General features: G+C 35.9%; 1 long non-coding RNA gene across 1 annotated transcript; it reads right to left on the minus strand.

Moving 5' to 3' along the window:
* Positions 1–1104: 1104 nt before the first annotated feature.
* On the minus strand, positions 1105–19775 carry LOC308342465. Its single transcript, XR_013966786.1, has 3 exons — positions 19656–19775; positions 7798–8410; positions 1105–2076 (listed from the first exon to the last, which is right to left on the minus strand). It is a non-coding gene; the product is annotated as an uncharacterized lncRNA (long non-coding RNA).
* Positions 19776–20231: the final 456 nt, after the last annotated feature.

The following is a 20231-nucleotide window of genomic DNA, read 5'->3' on the forward strand; positions in this document are numbered from 1 at the left end:
ATCTGTACCCCAATGTTCATAGCAGCAAAGGCCACAACAGAAAAACTGTGGAAAGAGCCAAGATGCCTTCAACAGATGAATGGGTAAAGAAGCTATGGTCCATATATACAATGGAATATTATGCCTCCATCAGAAAATGGTTCTATTTTTTATGTTCACTTTCAGTGATTGTAAAATTATTATAGTTCAGATGTTAATAGACTAGATGTATATATTGATAAATATATACAAAAGTATATCCCCTATTGAATTGAACTGGCCTATGTTTTATACATTTGTATAGAATTTTAGATGATTTTAAGAAATATCAAAAGTATATGTACACACACATAAGCGCATGTGTGAACATAGGCATGCACATGTGTGTGTTGTATGGGCAGAAGGTGTACCCTATTGTGTTCATCCTGTTTCTCAAAACAAATCTTGGGTATAAGTCTCAGCTCCTGATAGACACTTCTTTGCAATCCTTTTTTTCTTACCAGTGCAGCATTTGTTCTGTCACTATGACCTTGGCACATATATCAGATACTGTTTCTTACACAGTATACGTTTCACCCATCAAGTACTTGCTAAATAAGACTAGATTAAAAGAAATTACTCCATGGTAATTTTCATTGTTTATTAACATACTACTATGTTGGGGGAGCCTTGGTAACAGAGTAAATTGGTTTTGGCAAAAGTTTTGGAAAATGCATTTTAACCCAAATGAAAAATATTTTACAGCTGAAATTTCAAATCTGTGGCCTGTCGATCAACAAGTATTTTATATATAGGAGCATTCTCATTTTTTATCTCCCAGTAAAGTTAACCATGGTATTTAGCTATCATGCATATTATATACATATACATTTATATGTATATATTATATACATATAATTTTACATACATATTATGTAACAGCAAGTATTTTTGTAGGATTTTAATTTGTATCACATATACATTACACACACAAGAAGTAACAGCACTAAAAATGTAAGAACTAGCTTTCAGGTTTTCCTAACCTGAGATTTGCATCCTCACATTTTGAGGGATCATGAGACTGCCTCACAGAAGGTATTGGCTTGTGTGTTTTTTTTGTTTGTTTCTTTTGCTTTAATTTTTTTAAGATTTATTTGTGTAATTATGATGTATTTATATATTTATGTATTAAATTTTTTAAAAGATTTATTTATGTATTTGAGAGACAGCAAGGGAGTAAGCACACAGACGGAGAGGGAGAAGGAGAAGCAAACTCCTCACTGAGCAAGGAGCCCGATGCAGGATTGGATTCCAGGACCTGGAGATCATGACCTGAGTGGAAGGCAGTCGCTTCACTGACTGATCTTGAGTTCAACCAGACTTGCATTTAAAAGTAAAAGTCTAAATGCTGCTACATGCAGATAATAATTTCAAACAGACCTAATAATTGTAATTTTTTTAAGTGTCACTATTATTGGGCCAATAGACTAAAGTGTAGGTTTCTAGGAGTATTTCTACCAAAAATATGCTACAAAGATGGGTAGAAAATATTTAATAGAATTGCTCTAATACTTTATGAAAACAAAACAAAAACAGATGAAGGTCACTTCTCTGGTACCACATTATTTCATTAGTTCAGAGAAAATACTGTGTGCCCCGCTACACTTTTTTTTAAACAAAATTTTGGATGGTGCATATACTCAGGAAATAGCCCAAACCATTCTTTGTTGACAGAGAAAAGTTTTACGTTACTACCTAGTAATGAACTAGGTTTAAACTTGAAATACCAGTACATTACTTCTTCTTCTGTGAGCACCCTAGGAGACCTATCACACCTGTTTTATGTTTTATAGATACAGGTTAAATACTTCTTTCCAAATTCAGCTGTCAACGATATTGAAATTGGTGCTTATAATTCTCATTCAAGTGGTTTATATTCTTCCACGATTCTTCATTAAAATATCTATTGTTCTGTTCACGCTCCACATCTTCACTAACGGAACTGGATACTTTCCCAACTCGATCTTTTTGTTCACTCTTTTACTGTAGAGATGCACAAAGAAAGATGCACGTTGGTGTTGACTATATTCTATTGCATGCGTTCAACAGTTCAGCCATCTAGGATTAAACAAATCCACACGGAGATAATTTACATATAAAACCATTCCCATACTTCCTGCAATTCATTTTTCTGTCACCTTGAGAGACAATGTGCTGGGAAAAGAGCTGAAATGATTACCACTTCATTTTGCCTCCTGCTTTGATTTACACTTCAACAAGAAACATTTCTTACTACTACCAGTATGGCTATTTTTATTTAAGCAGAGTTAAGATAAGAATACTCTAGCTATAAAATGTACATTGGTAAATCAAGGATTCAATGGGTCTTCTGGCTGCAGATTGCAATGCCGTTTGTAGTGCACCTGTCAGAGATGCACACTGTGTGGATCATAACGCTATGATTCATATCAGATTAACTCAGGCACTATGTTATCATCAGGTCTTTTACACATTATATGGGTTGGGAGCTTAAGAATCATTTTTTATGTCTTCAACATGGGGAGATGGTGAGAAGAAGGGAGTTGAGGGAAATTGGAGGGGGAGACAACCATGAGAGACTACGGACTCTGAAAAACAATCTGTGGGTTTTGAAGGGGTGGGGGGTGGGAGGTTGGGTGAGCCTGGTGGTGGGTATTGTGGAGGGTACGCATTGCATGGAGCACTGGGTGTGGTGCATAAACAGTGAATTCTGTTACACTGAAAAGAAATTAAAAATAAATAAATAAATATTAAAAGAATCATTTTTTTTGCATAAAGAATATTTAGTATAACATTTTATGAATGCTACATAGATCATTTCACTAGGAGAACAGTAAATCAGGTCTGTGCCTGATGAAGCTGTGCATACCATATTTTACAGATAATGTTAGAAGGATTCTTTCTTGGAACTGATAGTCATTATTCTAAAATGAATTACATTCTAATGTATTTTCAAATAGATCATTTTACCAAATTCTTCTACACTTTTCTAAAATAGGCAAGGTACATATTGTTATCCAAAAAATGACTTTATTTTTTTTCTTATTTAAGATTTTTTAGTTATTTGGCAGAGAGAGAGATCACAAGTAGGCAGGGAGGCAGGCAGAGAGAGAGGGGGAAGCAGACTCCCCACTGAGCAGAGAGCCTGATGTGGGGCTCGATCTCAGGCTTAACCCACTGAGCCACCCAGGCACCCCAAAAGGAAATTGCATAAAATAAAATTGAAAAACACAAGAAGCAAAGAACAAAGTCACCCATAATCACAAGCAGTTTACAGTTTGACTTCTAGGCCCCATGTGTGTTTCTACAAAAGAAAGCAGTTTAATGTAATTAAGATTGTAGTTATGTATCATGCTTTTTTACACACCATGAATATTTACCATTTCAAAGTCCCCAAACTATGAGGATTTTGATAACCAAGAATACACTACACCAACTCCATCTGAAAGGAAAAAATGTAATCCTGCCTTTCTTGGCGATAAAGTTTTCAGAAAAGACAAAAATGGCAACAGGCCTCTAGATAAAGATACTGGCAGGGTTACAATTAACATACTGCATCCCCTTAATGTGCAATTACAACAGACCTAAGTAAGAGTACATAACGTATAATGCTTCTGAAAGAATTCATTATCCAATCTAGACTATTAAAATATTATCAAGGGCGTATGTTTCTATTGAAAGAGACACACACACACTAACAGTTACTACAAGAATGAACACATCCGCATAAATCTCTCCCTCTATACTTCCTTCTACCCCTTGCTGCCAACCTAGTAAGTGCTGACATTTCTGAGACAGCGTAACAATTCTGTGTCCCAGATGCTTCTTTCCTGTCAACGATAACAAAAAGAAACTTGTAAATTGGTTGATTCACTAGCTGTACATTTTATCATACATTGTCACCTCAGGACATCCAAAAAGCTTAGATGTTACAAAATAATAAAACTTGCCCACAACAAACACAGGTATTTCATAATGCACATACAGACCTATAGTTATAACCTAAAATGGTCTTCTCTATGTGGAGGTAACTAGCAAAACGCCCTTCTCTTCACCCCTCCTCTGCTCCCTCCACCATTTTAATGACCAAGCCTAGGACTACATCTAGCTCTAAGAGGTGATTGACAGACACTCCCAGAACAGTCCTTCCTAAAAACTAACAAAAGGGCATTCATAAAGGGAGTGTTTTACTACCTCTACTTTTAATATACTTTGGGTATTAGGACTTAACCTTTGACACACAGCAATATTAACTAAAATGCACATACACAACTTTAAAGACTCATGGTCACAGAACCCTTTCTCATCCCTTCCTTCCCTGGCCCTGTCCCCATTCCCTAATGAACCCAGAGAACAGTCAGCATACTCTCCAAGACATCAAGTTTAACAACTCCATTCCCAAAATACAAACATTCCCATAAATTAACAATGAAGGGTGTTGCTACTCTACTTCTAACGTGTTGTTCACTTTCAAACATCCAGAAGACTAGATGTTTCAAGTAAGGATTTCATTAAAATTTGCCCACTACATACATAGCACTGAAAGAATATTCTGGCTTAGAACCCTTCCTCTTCTTATCTCTATCAAAGGAGTGGAAAGTGTAAGCATCTGTAATGCTTAGAGGGGATTTTAACAATTTCACTTCCTCTAGTTGTTTTCAGAATAGTCTTTCCTATGAATTCAAACACAAAGTGTACACAATGCATTTGTTTACTACTTTTGTCATACACTGGCAACCTCTTTAACAACTTCAAAGACTGGATGTTGTAAATTAGGACTCATTTGTCCTTTATATACACTATATACACAGCTCAGTAAAACAAAATGCAGACATACAGGACAATGGTTAATCCTCCCTAACTCTAAACATACTGGTATAAAGCCCTTTGCTCTTTCTTCTCCTTCCTCCCTGAACTGGCACAAATATCACAGAATGTGTACTGCTCTGAGAGGTGGTTTGATCCCTTTGATCATTCCAATTTTGAGACAATATTATTTCTTATGAATTTTAACAAAAGGACTATCTGCAAAATGTGTTATTTTACTGCCTCTATTTTTAACATACTTTGTGCACTTCTAAACATCTAGAAAGGCTAGATGTTTCAAATAAGGACTTAAGTTTGTTCATGACATACCCAGTAGTGTTGAATAAACTACACACATGGAACAATGGGTTATATCTGAAAGTGTCTTCTGCATGGGAACATTCCATTCTAGAACCCTTCATTTCTCACAACTCCTCTCTTCTGCCAACCCAGTGGGTGAGTGCAAATAGGCACATGTCACTTAGATGTGACTACAATGTCATCTCTTCGAGTCCTTTTCAGAAGACAGCCTTTGAAAGAATGTTAACACAAAGTGTGCAAAATGTGTTAGTTTAGTAACTCTACTTTTGTCAGACATTGGCTACCTCTTTCATATTTAGAGACTAGATATTATAAAATTAGGACCTACTTGTCTAGTATATATAGAGATTATACGGTCAAGTTAAATGCACATAACATATAGGGCAATGGATAAGCTGAAATTTCCTAGTACACACTAGCCAAGCATCTTTTGCAATTTCTTCCCTCTCACTTCCCTCAAACCAAGGAACAAGTATACTGTTCAGAGAAGTGGTTTAGCAATTCCATTTCCAAAGATCATATTTCCCATCAGTTTTTAAAAACTATTTATAAGAAGCATGACTCTACTTTTAAATACATCAAGCATTTCTAAATATCTAGAAAGACTAGATATTTCATATAGGTACTTGTCCACTATGTACACAACAGCACTGTTAAATGAAATTACACACACCTAACAATGGGTATAATCGGAGGTACCTTCAAAATACGACCATGATTTTGGACTAAACTATTCTCTCCCTCACTTCCTTCTCTCTACCACTATTCCAGTAGACAAAGAACAGGCAAGTGTAATGTTTAAAGGTGGTTGAACAAATTCATAGCCAAACATCATTTACAGAAGAAAAGCTTTCCTTTGAATTTCAACACAATGTGTACAGAATGTGCTAATTTTACTAATTTGTCATACATTGGCAACATCTTCAACATCTAGAGAGTAGATGTTGCAAAACTAGGACTCATTTGTCCATTATATACACTATATGCACAGCAAAACAAAGTGCACAAAACATACAAAAAATAGTTTTGTCTGAAAATGTCCAAGCACAAACACGCTAGCATATTACCTTTGTCAATTTTTCCCTTCCACCTCCTTCAAGCCACAGAACAAAGATACACAACAGTATACTGCTCAGAGGTGGTTTAACAGTTCCATCACCAAGACGGTTACTTCCTATGAATTTTAAGCAAAAAGATATTTACAAAGCAGTATTTTATTACCTCTGCATTTAACATATTTTGGGCACGTCTGAACATCTAGACAGACTAGATGTTTTAAATAAGGACATTATTTGTCCACTATATACATAGCAGTCTTGAATAAACTGCACACATGTAACAGTTATAATCTGAAAGTGTCTTCAAAATATGAACATTCTAGCCTAAGACAACCATTCTCGTCTCTTTCCTCCACCACCCCAGTGGGCTGTAATGCTCAATTCAGAAGACAATCTTTCTAGGAATTTTAACACAAAATGTACACAACGCATTAGTTTACTAACTCTATTTTTGTCATACACTGGCAACCTCTTTAACATCTAGAAAGACTCGATGTTGAAAATTAGGACTCATTTGTCCATATACATGGCTAAGTAAACCAAAATGCAGGAACATGAAGGACACTATTCCCTCACTATAAACACACTGGCAGAGGTCTCTGCACTTCCTTCTCCTCCCTCCTCCTTTGAACCAGTGCACAAACACGATGTGTACTATTCAAAGAGGTGGTTGGGCCATCTGCCCCCCGCCCCCCAAATTAAACAGCATTCCATATGAATGTTAACAAAAAGATATTTACAAGAATGTCTTTTTACTGCCTCTATTTTGAACAGGCATCAGGCACTTCAGAACGTCTAGAAAGACTAGATATTTCAAAAATGTACTTAGCATTGTCAACTATATATACAGTAGTTGAGGGATAAAACGCACACACAAAACAATGGTTGTAATATGAAAATGTCTTGTAAATATGACCAGTCTCACACAGAACCTTCTTTTCTTCCTCAAGGTCATCTACTTCATGTCCTCTGAAGGACATGAACAAACTGAACAAACCACTGAACAAACATGGATGCATGTCACTCCTGATGTCCCTTTGAGAGGTGGTCAAGCAATTCCATTTCAAAGTCATTTTCAAAACATATTTCTTTTCTATGATTTTCAAAAAAAAAATAGGCATTTACAAGCCATGTGGTTTTTCTAACTCAACTTTTTCATATGTTGGCAACCTCTTTACATCTAGAAGGCCTAGATGTGGCAAAAGTTTTCTTTGCAAGGTGGGGGGGGGGCAGGGCTGAGAGCAGCTTTTTCATATTGTGTACCCAGGCCTTCTAAAAACGGCGAGTAGGGGGTCGCCTGGGTGGCTCAGTGGGTTAAAGCCTCTGCCTTCAGCTCGGGTCATGATCCCAGGGTCCTGGGATTGAGTCCCACATCGGGCTCTCTGTTCGGCAGCGAGCCTGCTTCCCTTTCTCTCTCTCTGCCTGCCTCTCTGAAAACAAACAAACAAACAAAACAAAACGGCCAGTAAATCCTCTCGAAGGGTGGTCTTCCCATTGGCCAAATGGGCACGTAATTCCCCATGTCGATCTTCCAACATCAACGTTTGGTGGAACGAAGACCAACCGCCTGTGGCCCGTTAACGGTTCCACCGTCGTCGACCGGGGATTCACTCACCTTCCGGGCCCGTTAGGGCCTCTGTCCACCGTTCTCCATAGACGGTGAGGTTTCGTCCAGTGGGGAAGGAGCGGTCATCCCAGGGCCGGACCTGTGCGGCTCCAAGCCCAAAGGTGGCCGAGCTTGCTTCCACGCAGACCCACCTTCTCAGGCCCTTGGCGGCCCCAAAGGCGGTCCGCGGCATTCGCGTGGCCGCCATTCTTCTCGCTCCTCCACACCCGACGTCCAAAGGCGCCGCGCACCCGCGGGCTTGGGCAGGGGCTTGGCGGAGAGATGCGCCCGAGGCGTGGGCAGCAGGCGGGGTCCAGGCTCCGAGAGGTCGCCGCCATTGGCGCCAAGGTGGGGGTCGGGGTGCAGAGAAGCTCGCAGCTGCTTTAGCCGGGACCTGGCCGCTGGGCAGCTGTGGCGAGGGCTCTGGGTCTCTGCAGGTCACAGCCCGCGACCTGTCCCTGGGCCCCCAAGGTCACCCGCCGGCCTCACGACGCAGGGCCTGGAGGGCCCTGGGATCCATGGGCGTGCTGCGTTTCTCACCTCGCTCTCTGCTGGACCTCCAAAGCAAACATTTTTATATGTAACTCAGAGTTGCTGGAGGACACTCATATTCATGTTTTCCCTTAGGGGGAAAAAAGATTTGATATTAGTGAAACAACAGATTTCATTTTCAAGCGTGCGCAAGATCAGGGGAAGATGGGGAAGCCTATTCGATGGTTTTTGTTTAGCTCCTCAAATACTTGGACTCCAGCAGAGTTTGGAGCTAAACATCCCCTCTTTCAACCCAGCTCGGGCTTTGAGAATCTCTGAAATATTGTGCTAAGAAGGATGGAGGAATATATTCAAATTATATTAAATATGCATTTTAGTGTAGATATAGTAGGATTCTCAATGCACATACATATTTATGATGAAAGTCTGATGAAAGTCATTTATGATGAAATGTCTTCCCAGACATTAACACAGACATTAACACAGTATAGCTGCAGTGTGATTACAGGTGTGTTTTCCTTTTTTGCTTTTATAAATGATAGTCCTTTAAACAAAAACTATTCGTTTATAAATCTTTAGTAACAACTACTAGATCGAAGCTATTGTTTTAGGTTCTGAATAGTGAACACAATAGTCTTTATTATGCTGATTATAAAATTAGAGTAATTTCTATTTGAAAATATAAATTTGATATGGTGACAATTTTGTAGAATTTTGTACTTGAAAACCATGATGACTTCTGCATGATAAGAATAATTCTTACTTTATTCTTTCTGTGGTTGTTAAAAATGTTCTCAAATACAGGAAGACCATTATTACAAAACATCAAAAACTGTCTTAAAATGTTACATTCATCTCAAAATTATGGTTTACATTTGTCTGTTCCAATTGTTCTTTCATCTTATCATTGAAAAAACTTATTCTGGAAATATGACCACCTCGACAGCCATGTTTTTCTTCCTCACTATTTTCAATGGTGAGTGTCTTTTTGATGTTTTTAAAGCTCAATTTCTGCCTCATTTACAATAGCTACATTAATACATTTTATTACTAAATAATTTAAATTTTACTTCATTCACTCATTTCCTTTTTATCTTACATTCTTTTCTTCTCATCTCTTTTCTTTCCTTATGAATTTTTGCTTGAATTTCATGAATGTGTGTTCTACTATGAACTTAAAACAGTAACTTAAAATGAATTTACATTTTTATTTAAATTCTAGCTAGTTAACATACAGTTTAATATTAGTTGCAGGTGTGCTATATAGCAATTCAACACCTCTGTAAGATACCCTGCACTCATCACGACAAGTGCCCTCCTTAATCCTCTTCACCTATTTCACCCATCCCCACTCCTAACCATCCATTTTTCTCTATAGTTAAGAGTCTGTCTCTTGGCCTTTCTCTCTCTCCTTTTCTTGAGCTCCTTTGATTTTTAAATTCTACACATGACTGAAATCATATGCTATTTGTCTTATTCTGACTGGCTTATTTCATTTAGCATTATTTATTCTGGCTCCATCCATGTCACTGTAAATGGCAAGATTTTTTTTTTAATGGCTGAGTAATATCCGACTGTATATTACTCAGCCATAAAAATAATGAAATCACACACACACACACACACACACACACACACGCATGAACGCACGCACCACCCCTTCATCCATTCATCAATTGACGGTTGGACTGTTTCTGTAATCTGGCTATTGTACAAAATGCTCCACGTTTCCCTTTGAATTGGTATTTTTGGATCCTTTGGGTAAATAGTAGTAAAATTGCTGAATTGTACAGTAGTTCTATTTTTAACATTTTTAACATTTTAACATATTTTTAACATGTTTTCCAGAGTGGCTTCACCATTTTACACTCCCACCAGCAATGCAAGATTGGTTCCCTTTCTCTACATCCTTGCCAACGCCTGTTATTTCATCTGTTCTTGAGGTTAGTCATTCTGACAGGTTTGAGTTGATAGCTGACCATAGTTCCGTACATCCCTAATCATCAATAAGGTTGAGTATCTTTTCATGTGCCTGTTGGCCATTCATATGTCTCCTTTGGGTGAAGGGCTATTCATGTCTCCTGCCCATTTTTTAATTAATTATCCATTTGGGGGTTTTGAGTTTCTTAAGTTTTTTATATATTTTGGATACTAACCCTTTATCAAATTTGTCACTTGCAAATATCTTATCCTATTCTGTAATTTGTCTTTAGTTTGTTGTTTCCTTCACTGCACAGAAGGTTTTATTTTGAAAAAATACTTGATAGTAACATGCAAAAGAATGAAAATGGACCATTTTCTTATGCCATACACAAAAATTAATTCAAAATGGGTTGAAGACCTAAATGTGAGGCATAAAACCATAGGAGAATATGGAAGTACTATAGGAGAACTCAGGAAGTAAACTCTGACATCAGCTCTAGCAACTTCTTTCTAGATATGTCTACTGAGGCAAGGGAAACAAGTTAAAATAAAGCAATGGGACATCACCAAAATAAGTTGTCTTCTGATTATTAATCAACTATCTTTTCTAAAGTATGGTCTGGCTCCCTCTTTTCAGATTGACAGGTCTTTTTACTGGTCAAGCAGATACACCCCAGTGTCTTTTATGTTTGTTGTTGTTCTTGGCGATCATCCCCTTTTTTGATTTGCATACTGTATAATCACAGGAATTCAGTTGATATGTATTTGGCAAGATATAAGAATTGTCCACTCAATGACCTCCTATAAGATGACTCGTTCTCATTTTTACCCTAATAGCAGGAATGAGTGTTTATATGGAGTGGCCCCAAATGTATCAACTCTGTATTTTTTCAGTGTCTATTAGACTCAGTTGGGAAGCCTTATGGCCTGATTCCTTAGAAAACATAAACCTGTACTTCTCAGTATACATGTTACGTGGTCTTTTCCTTTTTCATTTTCTATTCCCAACAGATTGCTCAAGCAAACTACAAGTTTTGGGGATTCAGTTAGGGGTGACTAAAATGCCCACAGTGGGTACGTTAGCACAAGTACTGATATACATTTTCACAGTAGTTTCAAGTACAACTAATTTAAGACCAATAGTACCAGGCTAGTAAAGAATCACTAAAGAATGCCACTTGAGACCCAGGAATTATTTCAAGACAGATAATACCCAAAATAATAATTATTTTATGCCATTAGAGTATAGACATGGGAATATGAACCCTGTGAATACAAAAAAGTAACAAGTCCCCCGCTAGATGGTGGATTTAACCTTTAACAGAGAAGTGAGAGAAGGAAGAAACCTCCCTATACACTGTTAAGAGGAAAACAGCTGAAATTCAAACATGGTAAATGACTGTCTGTCCCTGGAGTTGAGGCACAAGAAGTAAGGGTCACTTTTGGCAAGGGACAGCAAGGGGCCTGGTAGAGTAAGGATGTATGGAGAGGAACAGGAGAAAGTTAACGGGTGGCTAAACCTTACACAACACATCAGGCACTTTATCCTTCAATCCCAGAGGAGTAACTTGACAGATGAAACAGTCTCATTTTTATGGGAAACACTTTTTATAAGTTTTTTTTTAATACAAAGTCCCTCGCATTTAATGAAATATTAAGAAATGTGAAAACATATTACTATCATAGAAATGCTATCAGACCCATAAATGTCCAGATTTGGGAATTATCAAAAATAGATTAAGATAATTATGATTACCATGTTAAATAATTTAGAGAAGTAAGCATCATGAGGGAATAAATAATGCTTTTCAATTAAGAGACAGAAATTTTCAAAAGCACTGAATGGAAATGCTATGATTAAAAAAAATCACATGAGGCATTTTTATTTTTTTGGGCTTTCAAGAGAACTGTAAATAGCAGGTAAAGATCAATGAATACATACATTTCAGACAAAATGTGGAAGAATTGATCTCCAGCAGACCGACTAAATCAAGTCAGTTAAAAGAATTTCTTTAGACTGGAGAGAAAGGATGCCATATAGAAAACCAGTTCTGAATAGATAACAATGCCTGGAAGAATTCATATATGGTAAATACAACAATTTCAAAAAAACAAAACTAAGAAACCTCTTCATAAATCAGTAGCTGGCCTCATTACTATCCTTCCTCCAGTCTTTAATTAGGCAAAGGAAGTCAGTCCATATATAGCAGACTGAAAGAGCAGTCCTATTTTGACTTAGTTGATATTATATAACATCACACTGAGTATTGGTAAAATACACATTTCTCTCAAAGTACTGGAAATACTCAGTGATAAAAGCCATGTGCTGAGCCACAAAACAGGTCACATTTTGTTAGAAGAGAATTTGTAGAGAATTTGTTCTGTACTACAGTAGTATCCAATTATGTCATTAAGTAGTATACATCTAGAAAAGTTCCACATGCTTGAAGATTATATGATCTATTTCTAATGGATCATGGGTCTGAAAATAACAAAAACCTCAAAAAATAATTGAGGAAAGCACAACTTATTAAAAGCTGTCTCATAATTTGGCTATTGCAGGTAATGTTACTATAATCATCAGGGGGCATGTATCCTTTTGAACTAACATTTTTGCACCCTTTGGGTAAATACTTCACAGTGTAATTGCTGGATTGTAGGTAGTTCTATTTTTAACGTTTTAAAGAAGCTCCATACTGTTTTCCAGAGTAGCTGGACCAGTTTGCATTACCACCCTGATGATTATAGTAACATTACCTGCAATAGCCAAATTATGGAAAGAGCCCAAGTGTCCATTGACTGATGAATGGAAAAAGATGTGACTATCTATCTATCTATCTATCTATAATCTCCACAATGGAATACTACTTAGTAATAAAATGAATGAAATCTTGCCATTTGCAAAGACATGGATGCAGCTAGAGAATATTATGCTAAGCAAAATAAGGCAATCAGAGAAACAAAAATACCTTATCATGTCACTCATATGTGGAATTTAAGAAACAAAACAAATGAGCAAAGGGAAAAAAAGGGAAAAAAAGAGAGAGGCAAACCAAGAAACGGACTATTACCTATAGAGAAAAAGGTATTGGCTACCAGAAGGGAGGCACTTGGGGTGGTTAGGTGGGGGGATTGGTTAAATAGGTGTTAAGGGTTAAGGAATGCAGTTGCTGTGATGAGCACGGAGTGTTGTACGGGTGTTGAATTACTATATTGTACATCTGAAACTATTACACTGTACGTTAGCTAACTGAAATTTAAATAACAATTAAAAAATAGTGTCTTAAAGATTAATAAAATGTTAGCATACCAATTCAGTGGTGTGTTAAAAGGATTATAAAAAAAAAAAGCTGTCTCATAAGCTAATCAGTGCTTAGATTTATAGCATTAAATGCAATAAAGAAAAAGGGAAAAGGAATCCAATCTAGGACATAAACTTCCACATTGGTGGAGGGATGCTCAGCTGGTTCAGTGGGTGTAGCCTATGACTCCTGATGTGAGTTCAAACCCCATATTGGGTATTAAGGTGACTTAAAAAAAATCTTAAAGAAGCCAGATGAACAAAATAATCCCAGAGTCAAAGTTGTCAACATAAAAAAAAAAAAAAACCTTCTACATATTTAATTTGTTCCATTAAAATTGAAGGAGAAATATTATATGCTTAACTGCAAAAGATGTGGCAAATGCACTTGAGAAAATGCAACATACGTTCATGATAAAATTGTGCAGTAAACCAAGAATACTAGTAAATTTTCTCAAACTCCTAAATTGAATCTCAAAAACAAAAGTGAAGCCAGAATCTATGGCTGATACCCTAATTAATGCTGACATACAGACTACCTGACCTATGACAACGAACAAGATAATATGTTTCAGTCTTACCAGGGATATTAAACAGTGTATCCAAGACCATAGAGCTAGTTCAATAAGCCAATAATCCTAAAGTCAAATTATACCTCAAAATAATATTTTAATAGCTAAGAAAATAAGAATCAGAAAATTATTTTGAAAATAAGATATTACAAAAACCAAACAACCACCACCACAATAAACCAAATAAGGAATTATCATTTAAGGCTCTCATTCTCATGTTTTCCATATATCTATATCTAATCTATATCTATATCTATATCTATCTATCTATATAGATAGATACACACACACACACACATGCACACACACATACACACACATATGTATCTCCACCTCTTGTCTATATCAATATTATCTGGGGTTTTCCAAAATTAAATGTAGCAGCTGATCTCCATTTTCAGTGTGATCTGTCTATTATCAGGAAACTATGGGACATATGTGGGGTTTCTAAGTTATCTGTAATGCTTTCTCAGAACTTTCAGAGTCACTCCAGAGAGGTGATTTTACAATCTTGGCTTCAAAGAGGACCATAAAAGTAGTTCTTGACCCATTTATTAAAGTATGTTGTACTCTTAGGAATCAGCTAAGAAATTAAATGATATATTTCAAGCTGTAATAGTTGGAGAAAATAAGGAAACAATTTAACTCCTAATGAAATTAAATGTGGGGATATTATACAGATTTATAGATTATGGCTTTATAGAAGACAATCAGATGGTTATTGGTAGCACATAAGCATGAAACCTTTCTTCTGTAGAGTAGTAGCACTGTCATCCTTTAGTCACATAAAGCAAATATTTTCCTAACTCTGTTACATCTCTAACTCATCATAATTATTTGTTTCCATGCCTCCTTTCCTATTCTGTTGTCCACTTCCAAGAGAAATTCATAGGGGACTGTTCTCCTACTTGGCCTCAGAGCTGAACGCAGCTCCTAACTCAATATAGGAGTTTTGAATTTTATTAAATTAGATTTTAAGGATAAAGCAGGCATTCCTCAATCCTAGAGACAGCACAACAAGATTTGTAGGATCAAAAGTAAAAATATGGACCAGCTAGAAAAGACAACATGGAAGGAGGATTTGGACATGATAGTGTTAAAAAAAAAAAAAACAAACAACTCTGAAAAACATTGTAAGTAGCCAATAATTACAGAAAACAAAACAAAAAGAACAAAAAAAACAATTCATTCAGCACAATGGAATATTTTAGTAGTTAAAACATAAGGTTAACCTTTCACGGGACAACTATTTGTATACACATAAATCCATCATGCATTCTGAAGAAAAATTTGGAAAAAAAAATTGACTTGAGTATCTATATAGATGTATCCATCTGCTGTTGAAAGCAAGATCATTTTGAGACTGCATGGAGTATACCCTCAGGGGTTACTCAACAATCTTCAAGTGAACTATAATATTTTGGATTATAGGGAACAGGGACAAATTACTTCCTCTTAGAATGGAGCGATGCTATAATAAGTTGTAAATAGATTTAAGTAGCAATGGCATAGCACTGAAGACTTACATAAAAGTTCCAAGTATGGATCAATATTTTTTGAAACTAAAAGGTAATACATAGCCTCTTAAATTCTACCAAGTCTTACTTTTGCTATTCTTAATCAGAAATATCAGTATTCAAAGCATAGACTGTACATTTCCAAAATTTGACGTTATTTAGGCTAAAGACATTTTTTCACTGACAGGTTTGAACTTTTTGGATAACCATGAAATTAAATTTCATGAATATAAAGCAGCGTGAAAGTATTCCCGTTCTGGAGAATTAATGGATTTTATAAATTTCCTTTAAAATTTGTATTAATAACACCAACTCTCCACATACCCACTTTTTACTAAAATCATTCTATAATGTAAGAACATTGAGGTCAGAACTGTGTTTTTGTTTTTGTCTGATACATACATATTATACTAATAGGAAATCTCCAAAAAAGTCAATATAGAACACAAGAAGAGCTATTCCTTTAGTACCCCTTAATTAGAAGCAAAATGTTCATGCATAGAAATAAATACAATTTAAGTTTAAGCTCTGCATATACTAGTACCATTTTAACAAAATTAAACACAAATTTTGGTAAGAAAAGTGAAAGTTACATTTATTTGGTCACCTAATGAATTAAAAATTTTACACATCTACCATTTGTTCTTAAAGTCATGGTGAATGTGTTAAAAGAAAAAAAAAACTTTGTGTCTTCTGAAAGATTTTAATCTATATAAAGACATCAGAGGATATATAAATCTTGGAGGTGAAAACAAAGGAAAATAAACTCAAGTGTCAGTATGTGTGCTACAGAGCAGAAGGAAACGCTAGTATTTCCTTTTAATCTTCAATGTCATTTATGACACAGATCAGGAAGCCAGAAGCAGTGAAATTTTCTAAAAATCTAGGTGATCCATGTGTTTTTTATGACCAAAGTCTGGTTTCTGAATGATTTATGGTCTTCTCAAACCAATGAAGAAGTTAATAATAACAGTATTTCTTTGAAGAATGTTTTCATTACTTTTATTGCTATTTAAGGGACTAGTATATGTATAAACCAGGTGAAATTACATAGTTAGTGCATAACACTTTTCCAAAAAATTAGTGTAATTAAAAATACTAGCTGTATTATCTATCAAAAGACCTAGGTCTTTCCTCAACATTCCTAGGAGCTAGAAAATTACCTTTATGTTTTCTAGACTCTAAAATATTGGGTCTAGAAATTTGATTTGGTCTAACCCACAACGTTATGAAGATCAGCTGTGCCAGTGTGATAGCATTTTTAATGACAAAAAAATGCACAGCATACATAAAATATTGGGAAAGTTAGAATTTCTGTAGACAAATAATAGTTTTAATGGTTCTTTGTCCTTCATCCTGTACTACACAACTTCTTTTCTGCTGCAGAAATCAACCCAATTCTCCGTGAATTACAAAAATAACATTTATTTTTAATTCATGTTATGTGAAGTCAGCTGGGTGGTTGTAGCTCAGATAGTTGGTTCAATTTTTTCGAGGCTCCATTAATTTGACCGGTTTATAGGAAATGCAAAATGGGATGTCCATATGAAAAGATTCCCTAAGAACTAAATTAATGCATGGATATTAGGAATGAATTTTATAAACATGCTTCCTTTTATGTTCTCTTTGCCCAAGACAGCATTGTAAGTAGCAAAATGTTATTCATTGCCCTTCTCAAACTAATCTGTTACAATTTTATAAAGAATCAGCCCCAAATTTCCATGCTGATTGTTCTAGAAAAATCTGTTTTATTTCTTTCAGTGAGTCCCTGATTGCCAACAGTAGGACTCCTTTTTGAATTCAACTTCTTATGGTCATTAATAAGATGAAATTAGTAACATCTCACTTGCAATATTAACATTCTGTCTCAAACTTGTTCTCCCAAAGCAACTTTGCTAGGTGTATTTTCTACCTCCTGCTTTAGCCAGGCTAACACTTTTAACTTCGCCAAAACAAACTATGGACCACTACTTTTTCCGTTTTCCTTAACAGTAAAATTTATAAGCCTCTAGTCAGGTTACCAAAGGGAAAAAAAATTACAAGTGAAGACACAAATTACAAATATCAGAAGTTGGAAAGTACCCATCACTACTGGCCCCATGAACATTGCAACATTAGTAAATGAATATTATTAACAACTCTATGCCCACAAATTTTATAACTTGTTGAAATAGAACATTCCTTCAAAGTCATCATCTAAGGAAACTCCCACAAGAAGATGTGTAATCTGAATAGATTTCTATTAAACCACTTCAGTGATTGACAACCTTCCTAAATGAAATTACCTGTTACAGGTCATTTCACTAGTGAATTCTGACAGAAACATTTCAATAATGATACCAGTTCTCTACATTCTACCCAGAAAATAACTAGCAAAACACTTCGTAAGTCATTCCATGAGGTCAGTATTACTCCAGTAACAAAACTGGATGGCAACATGAAAAAAAGAAAAAGAAAAAAAGAAAAAGAAAAGCTACACCCAATATGTTTCATGAAAACAGACATAAAACCTACAACAAGCCATTAGTAAATAAAACTCAACCCTCTATGAAAAGAACTATACACCATGAAAAGTGGAATAGATTCCAGGTATATAAGGCTGTATCAACATTTTAAAATTAATTATTATAATCCATCACAACATGTTAGACATGAAAAGTTGTATTGATACAGAAGAATCACTTGAAAAATGCAATATCATTAATTATTACAAAAACAAATAACTACCAACTAGACATAGATGGGAGAGTAACCAAGTTGATTTAAGTTAAAACTAATGTCCTATTTAGTGGTGAGAAAGTAGATAATTTCCCCCTAAGATCATCAACAAGGCAAGGCGATCTCCTTTCACTACCCTTACTAAGCACTGTATTGGAAGTCCTTGCTAATATAGTAAGACCAAAAAAAGCACATAAAAGGTACGCAAGATGAGAAGAAAAAATAAAGGGCAAATGCAATCACAGAAGAAGTTGCTCAGTGTCTTAGGGCTTTAGGGAATTGCAAATTAAAACAACAAGATACCACTGCACATCTAGAAAGATTAAAACCCAACACTGACAACACCAAAATACTGATGAGAAACAGAAACTCTCATTCATTGCTTGCATGAAAGAGAACTGCTTACCTGTAGAATACAGTTCAGAAGTTGCTTCACGAGGTTCTCACAGTCTTATCATATGATTCATCAGTTACTCTTCTAAATATTTACTCACATGAGTTGAAAACTTATGTTTATACAAAAAAACTGCACATAAAACTTCTATCACTTCCTTCATTATTGTAAAATATGGGAAGCAACCAAAATGTCATACAATAGGTGAACAGATAAATTGGTACATCCTAACAACAGAATATTATTCAGCAATAAAAGGAAACTATCACGTTTTGGGGGAAAAAAAAAAACAGGGAGAAACCCTCAATATTTACTACAGAGAAGCTTCTCCACAAAGACAACATAAATGACATTCTGAAAGGACAAATATATGGAGATAGTAAAAAGATGAGTGGTTGCTGGGGATTAGGGGTAAGAGTGAAAGATAAGTGGATAGAGCACAGGAAATCACAGGGCAGTGAAATATTCTGCAGCACAGTGTAATGAATTATATATGTGATACTATGCATTTATCAAAACTTCCAGAATATACAACACAAAGAGTGAACTCTAACATAAACTATGTACCTCAGGAAATCATAGCATATCAGTCAGTAATGATTCAGTTTTAACAAAGTATCACACTAATGCAGCAAATTACTAACATGAGGAACTAAAGGAAACTATATGTGGAGGGAAAGGATACATACCAAATTCGCAGTTTCTGCTTCATTTTTCTATAACCCAAAACTAGTCTAAAATATAATCTATGAATTTAAAAAAACCCTAATGTCCAGTCCCAGTTCCACATGGCATTTCTTGCTAAGTTATAACAAATGGAAACCCTAAACAGACTGAAAAATCAGTAACTCTTCATGGCTCTCTAAGAGAAGACAGGACACAGGGCAAAAAATCAACTGCCCCCAACACTGGAGAGACAAACACAGGAAGTCACGGGAGTTACGACTTACCGCAGTACAGACTCTGGCAGAAATCACCACTGAAGGAGAACTAGGGTAGGAAACCCCGAAGTATAATCGCTCAGTTCCTACAGGCTCAACACAACTCTAAGAGTTAAAAACTCCTGGGGAGAAGAGACCTAAAATGGCCCCTACCAGATCTACCTCCAGGAGCTTGCCCAGGTTTTCTATAAGTAATGGAAAAAATCTCCCCCACTTGAGTTTTGGGCAGGGGCCAGGGAAAATTTGAAGTTAGTAAATGTAGATAATTATTCAGGATGAAATGCTCGGTATTTTGGAAGTTATTATACTATTTCTTCTACTTTAATGAATGTTTGAAATTTTCCACAGTAATAAAAATGATGATAGAAAGCTAAAAAAAAAAAAAATTTTTTTTTTAAAAGAAAAAGAACTAAGCAGAGCAAACTGCTTTCCCCTCAACAAAGCCTGCCCTCAAGGGAAACTATTTAACCACAGTCTAACCTGCTGGGGTGTTAGGAGATCCAGCTCACCTGCTGAAAGAAAAATAACCAAGTCCAGCCAGTCTCATTTTCTGCCAGAAGGAAGGGAAATAGCCAAGTAGAGACC

Source organism: Martes martes (assembly GCF_963455335.1).
Source record: "Martes martes genome assembly, chromosome: 4".
Lineage (NCBI taxonomy): Eukaryota > Metazoa > Chordata > Mammalia > Carnivora > Mustelidae > Martes > Martes martes.